General features: G+C 36.0%; 1 long non-coding RNA gene across 3 annotated transcripts; it reads left to right on the forward strand.

Annotated features, from left to right (window-relative positions):
- Nucleotides 1-1,205: 1,205 nt before the first annotated feature.
- Nucleotides 1,206-5,305, forward strand: LOC147842032 (uncharacterized). Of its 3 annotated transcripts, none has more exons than XR_015500974.1 (6): nucleotides 1,206-2,386; nucleotides 2,477-2,582; nucleotides 2,705-2,775; nucleotides 3,963-4,147; nucleotides 4,313-4,516; nucleotides 4,950-5,305. It is a non-coding gene; the product is annotated as an uncharacterized LOC147842032 (long non-coding RNA). The 3 variants fall into 3 exon arrangements; XR_015500973.1 differs by having other exon boundaries at nucleotides 1,206-1,235; XR_015500975.1 differs by having other exon boundaries at nucleotides 1,206-1,235; nucleotides 2,705-2,771.
- Nucleotides 5,306-7,112: the final 1,807 nt, after the last annotated feature.

The raw sequence follows: 7,112 nt of genomic DNA on the forward strand, positions 1-7,112 counted from the left end.
ACTAGTGTTGGAGCAAAACTCTGGATGGACAACGGCCCTCGAGGATCAAGTTTGCCCATCCCTGGTGTAGGTAGTGCATTTACACTGAAAAAAAAAATTAAAAGTTCACTTTAAATACCTGGGTGCTGTACTTCTTCAAACATTAAAAATAGCTGTAAAATGGTGGACACTTCATGTTCTCAACGGCCACTGCTTTGCTCACGCAGCAAAAAGGTGTAGAGCTTCGTTCGTAAATTGCTAGGTGACCATCAACTTTTTTCTCAGAGGATGACAAGCTGAAAAAACATTGTTGCACCTCTAATACAAGTTTTATTTATGGAGAAAGTGACAAAGCACTGCAGTGTTTGGGTGTTATGTGCTTGTCTGAGATAATTAGTCTACCAAAATGTGTATATTTCATACAAGCTGAAGCAGTTCTTGTCAGGTGACCCGTGGTGCACTCGCTGCATTCATTCAACTGGGTGTGTCTGGAAGGCACGAGTGTGTCACGCCGCCTGCACACACAAGCCGTGCACCTCCATTGAAAATTAGCGAACTTCCGCGAGCTCTAGAAAAGATGCAATATGTGAACAGCTGTAGAAAAGGCCATCATCATTTGCAATCTCCAGCAGTAGATCTTCTAGCACAGCCCAGATAGCAGGCAGTAATCGGCCCGAGCTCGGCTGCCCTCCGGCGCCTCCGGCTCCGACTCGGCATCGGCGAGTGTTATCCGGGCCGAGTGCGGCCCGCAGCTCGCTCGCGCACATGCGGTTGTGATGCGGCTGTAAAGCACTGGCCCGATTCCGGTCAACCATATGGCAACCGATTAAGGCTGATGGCAACCGATTAAGTCCTTTATTTATCTAGTAATCTGTTAGCTCCACGTTTAATGATAATTTGAGAAAATATTCATGGTACGATAGCAAAAAAAAAAGAATATTTAGTGTGGATGTTCGCAATGTTTAGACGCAAACAAAACAATATTATTTATAAATAGATTATACATGTCATCTAGAGAAAAACTATGTAAAATTCGCTTATTTTTGAGATAGCACGCTCCTGTGCTGACTGTTTTTGTTTTAAAGCAGAAGTTGGTTTCATAATAAACACATGCGTGACTAAACTCATGATCCACACTCCAATCCAGACGGTGGCGGTAATGCTCCAAAAAGCTGGTTGTCAACCACCATGGCACGAAGATCACAAGAAGAAAAAGTTTTTTTTTTAAAGACTTCACGTGAATTCCGGTCAGAAAGGTAAGCTTTTTACGGCTTGTGTACTGTATAATTAGCGAATTTAGAGCTTAAAACATTTCCACGGTGTTTGGTTGTAACAGCGTTTAGTAATTTAATACAGTTTGATACGAAATGTAACTTGCTTTAAGAAACACGACTGGAGCTAATGTATGCTAACGCTAACAGTTACAAACACGCCTGAAAGTTCATTTTCCTTTAACACAATGTTAGATTGTAACGTGTGTAGTAACTGAAAACTATTTTAATTATTTTAAAGAAACATGAAACGAATTTGTGTGTATGCTAACTTTGCGTTAAAGAAAGTTTCTGTAGACGAATCCATTAACTAACATGGCAACGTGTTTTTTTCCTGATTTAACATTATAAAGTACCGTGGATGTTGAAAAAATCATTGTACAGGCGTACAACTTATCCAACAGTATTAATTCTGTGATTGTGTAAATAAAAACTAATCGTTTTGGATTAATAAAATATTATTGTTTATCTTGTTTATGCAGTTAGTCACGAAAAGTGATCGAAACTCGACTGTTTACTATTCTCTTTAAATTATCCAAGAGAAATATATTACTATGCACTTTAATTCATATGTGTTAGCCTATGTGAATCAATTATATCTTTTGTTCAAGCTGTAATGGTCAGTTAATGTAAAACTGAACGTCTTAAAGCAGATTTTGATGTTTTTTGTTTGTTTTTTATGTTATTGACGGTGATAAATTCTGATTTAAATGAATGGGTAACAATATTTGTTGGTTAAGTCTCATTGTTCTTGTTTAACAAAGGTTAGTGAGATCATTTTGCAGCACATCACGACCAAGTCAATGGCACACTCTTTTGAACGTGAATAGGCATGTTATATTTGTGTGCTAAAAGTCCATTATAAGCTGTAAACTGCTGATACATTTTCAACATAAATTGAGCTTTTCAGACATTACATTACTAATTGCTTCACAAACAGCTGAAATGGTTTATTGTTATTGGCTATCATCATCAAACATTTTTCACAATGGTAGGTTAATCTTCATGGGTACAGAATAATGCATGTGCTTGACCATCTTACAAATCTATGTCTCAGATTCATAAGGCTGTCACTCTGCATGAATCTCCGAATAAATCTTGTGCAACCTTCTGTGTACTGATTATTTACACTATAGGTATTATATGCATTAATTAACTTTGATAGTATTTCAGGATTTGAACTTTTCTTTACGGGAGGTTAACAACAATGTGATGTTTTATTATAGATGCATATGAGGAAGCTCGACTCAAACATCCACACGCAACTGTGATTTCTGACTGGTAGACAGATGAGGACGATGATTGCCTGTCATACATCCCAAGACAGAACAGGTTTGTTTGCTATTATTTTAAACACATACTGTCAACATTGTCATTGATCTATTACAACCTGTGAGTTTTGCCCTGGCACTATACTAAAGTGATGTTTTGTTTTGTAAATGTATCTGATCAAGGGACAGTATAGACGCATCTATACCATGATGAAGAAAAATTACTTGGAACAAAGAGGCTGGATAAAAGGCAGGTATGAAGATTTCAGAAATCAATGCAGCACCACAAGTACCATCACCATCAATGACTATGGCATAAATCTTAAGACCACCATGAAGATGCACAGATACTGTACATTCCAGTACACCAGGCGTGTCCAAACTACGGCCCGCGGGCCAGGCTTTTTATAAATATCAATAGAATCTGGCCCGCTATACAAAAATGAACGTAATTCAATAAATAACCACCGGGTGTCGTTATTACATGCATTCAATTAAGCAGCAGTTCTTGTTATTATCTATCTATCTGTCTATCTGTCTGTCTGTCTGTCTGTCTGTCTGTCTGTCTGTCTGTCTGTCTGTCTGTCTGTCTGTCTGTCTACACACAGTTGAAGTCTGAATTATTAGCCCCTCATTGATTTATTTCTTCTTTTTTAAATATTTCCCCAAATGATGTTGGAGAAAGACTTATGTTTTATTTCGGCTAGAATAAAAAGCGGTTTAAATTTTTTTATGAACCATTTTAAGGTCAAAATTATTAGCCCCTTAAGTCTTCAGAACAAACCATTGTTATAAAATAACTTGCCTAATTACCTTGACTAGTTAACTTGATTAACCTAGTTAAGCCTTTAAATGTCACTTTAAGCTGTATAGAAGTGTCTTAAAAATATCTAGTCAAATATTATTTACTGTCATCATGACAAAGATAAAATAAATCAGTTATTAGAAATAAGTTACTAAAACTAATATGTTTAGAAATGTGTGGAAAAAAAATGTTTAACTCTCCGTTAAACAGAAATTGGGGAAAAAATAAACGGTGGCTAATAATTTAGGGGGGCTAACAATTCTGACTTCAACTGCATTTATATATATATGTGTGTGTGTGTGTCTGTGTGATGTATGTAAAATTTGGCCCGCGACAACGTTTGTTTTTTTGCATCTGGCCCTCGGCCCAAAAAGTTTGGACACTCCTGCAGTACACCTATGAACATTTACAGTCTTTGTTCTAGTGCAGTTTGAGATCAAGAAAGAACTTATTGCATCTCGTGATGTCTTTGTAAGAATTGAAGACATCACTAAATTTGTTAAGGTTTAATGCAGCTAGAAAGTAAAGATCAACTAGAGAATATCAGCAGTGTCTAACCCACTGTTGTATTTACAGAAGTTGTATGAGAATAAGCTACAGGTTGATTTATACTAATCTGTTATTTTTCTTTTTTAGCACGACTGACTGAAGTTTTAAAATCATGCAACGTCATAAAGCAGCAGCTGGGCCTGATTCTCACAAAACCAAAACAGACGTGATAAAATTCCAGATGTAAACACATTTGACCTTCCTTTGGCCAATTTGATTTGGAAAAGCTTGAAAATCAACTAAAGGAGCAGCCCGAACAAATGAAGAAACTGGTAAGTTCAAGCTCTTGCTAATTTCAAAGTGTTTTAAGTTTATTTGTTTTTTTTATTGTTTTTTTTTTTGCTTCGTAGGTAGCCTACTTTTTTCCTAATTGTTTCTTTTTTTTTTTACATTAGTACTTGTTCACTACTAATTATCTGTTTATCTTTTAATCACAGATGGAGTGAGGACAAATGTCCATACCACGCCACTGATAAAGAAGTGGAAAAATGCATTACAAGGTAGCTACAACTTGCCCCTGACAGGGATGGAGGAAGAAAGAAGAGAAAGCTAATGTGTCAAATGTCTACATCACTATTTTGTTTTATTTTTTAAACAACATTTTAAGTGTATTAGGATGTTCCCTGATACTTGAACAATTTGTTTCTTTCATTTGCATTTATATATATATATATATATATATATATATATGTATATGTATATATATGTGTGTATGTGTGTGTGTATATATGTATGGTATGTAGGTATGTATGTATGTGTGTGCGCCAAATTCTGAAGAAACATCTTGATACATTTTTAATAAACGTAATACAAATAAAATTATAAATATAAAATTGCACAAGACGTGTATATATATTAAATGTATAATCATCTCACTCATGTCTTGCTGTTTGTGCAATTGATTTTGTTCAAGTTTATTTAAAAATAAGTTTGACTTTATACTTCTGCAATTATTTATATATATATATATATATATATATATATATATATATATATATATATATATATATATATATATATATTTGTTTGTTTGTTTATTATTATTTTAATGTTTTATTAAAAAAATGTTTCAAGATGTTTCTTCAGAATTCTGCAGTACTTTTTACAAGTTTGACTTGGATATTTTACGGATTGTCATTGGTATTTTTAAGATGTTTCTTGCTATATCTTAAATTGGTTTCTATATTTAGGTTTATATAAAATTTAGCTGTTTGTACAAATTTTTAATTTAAGTCTATTGGGAAAACAGGGTTGTTTTAAAAACATCTGTGTTTGTGTGTAATTTTTAGATTTTTTGTTTAAATCTTTCTGTGTGTCTTTAATGTGTTGTTTTATTGTTGTTTTTATATTGATATTCTTGTGCACTACAAAATTATTTATAAAATTTTAGTACTATTTTTTTCTTGCAATTAATAAACGTTTAACATTTATTTATTTTGTCATTTGTCTGATTATTTTCGTTACAGAATGTGTATGCAGTTTGCACTTTATTCAAAGGTTAAACACAGTGCTTACACTTTGTGTTTACATTATAGCCTGTGTTTGCTGTTGTATAAATTCAAATGGTTGTAATACCATATATTAAGTACCAATGTAATACCAAAAGGTTTTATAAGGTGTATAAATACGGAGTCGCGCCAGCTCCGGGCCGCAGCGCACATTACCCTCGCGCCGATTTCGGCGCGGATGCGCAGCGTCGGCTCGCTTACGGCCGCCGCATCTGGCCCGCTTGATTCGGGCCGGAATCGGGCAGTGAGTCCACAGGCATCCGGCCCGAGTCCGGCAGCCGGAGTTGGGCCGAGGGGTAAGTCTTCGGCAGGCGACAATCTAGCCGGAACTGGCCCGAGTGTATTTTGCTATCTGGGAGACATGGTGGATTTACCTGATTTGTTGACAAGTGGGCTGTGGATCTTTTCCTTGGCAGTTTCGCAGGCCCTTCACTGGGCCTTTTCCCCTTAGCAAAGAAACTTTCCAAAGGTGTCTGTTACTTACTCATTTTGCTGCTTGTAGGCTAAATTTGAGTGCTCAAGTGACCGAGATGTAATTGAGAGAATACGGTCATTTTTCAAAATAAAAGATTTTTCAAAATAAAAGATCATTCCGATAATAAAATGGAAATAATTATTGATACCATTACTGATAGCAATTGATTCACGAACGAGTACCTGTATGTGGCCCCGTGGTTGAGGACCACTGTTCTATACTATGCTTTTGAGTGGGTAAGTGCATAAGTACATATTGCAAAAGTGCAAAGTCTGCAGCAGTGTTTCTCAACCACGTTCCTGGAGGACCACCAGCTCAGCGCATTTTCCATGTCTCCTTAACCAAACAAACCTGATTCAGATCATCAGCAGATATTGAAAGACCTGTAATTGGTGTAAAACACAAAGAAGAGATCTAAAACATGCAGCGTTGGTGGTCCTCCAGGAACGTGGTTGAGAAACACTCGTGTACAGTACCATTTGGGAACCAGCTATTATTATTTTTTTGCTTTTATTGTTTTCTCTTCAGTCACCCCATGCAATCATACAGAGATTGTCCTCCTGACTGGTCGGCCTCAGATAGATTGACAGATCAGCTCGCTCAACTGCACACCTCATGAATACAAGCTGACTGCTTGATCATGTTTAAAAATGATTAGGGGCTTGTGACCATAATTTTTTTCTCACATGACATCACAAGCATTAGTGATTTTATGCGACTTCTCCTGATGGGAAAAAGATTGCGACAGCAAAAAAATAAAAAACCCTGTATGCCTGGATAGATTAGCTGGTCCATGTCTATGGCGACATTTTTCAATCCTAGTCCTCGCACCCCACTACTCTGTACATTTTGTATATTTTATTTTTTGTTCTGATGTCATGATTAAAAAAACTTTGTTTTTAGTGGCCACATGACCACACTGTTACCAGAGTTTAGGAAATTCATAACCCTGGCTAAAGTTTTTCAGAAAGTTTTGGTTTCAGACTCCTGATACTGTGTTTTCATGTCGACAAAAGGCCAAATCTCATAACTCACATTAATTTTTCTGTCAGTCATGATGACCTCACACCAGATAAACGTTCACAGGCTCAGATTGCCTGTTACAGTAGCCACAGCTTAAACTCTTGCCACTGGTCAAGTTGGAAATTGACAAATTTGATAGGACATCTCTAATTGTTTGGATGGTGCCTAAAGACTCAATGTTCACGCTCTTTGCTACATTATATGCTATGCTATAAAAAATGTGCCAAGAAA

The sequence above is a fragment of the Danio rerio genome, chromosome 10 (assembly GCF_052040795.2).
Source record: "Danio rerio strain M-AB ecotype USA chromosome 10, GRCz13ab, whole genome shotgun sequence".
Taxonomy (NCBI): domain Eukaryota; kingdom Metazoa; phylum Chordata; class Actinopteri; order Cypriniformes; family Danionidae; genus Danio; species Danio rerio.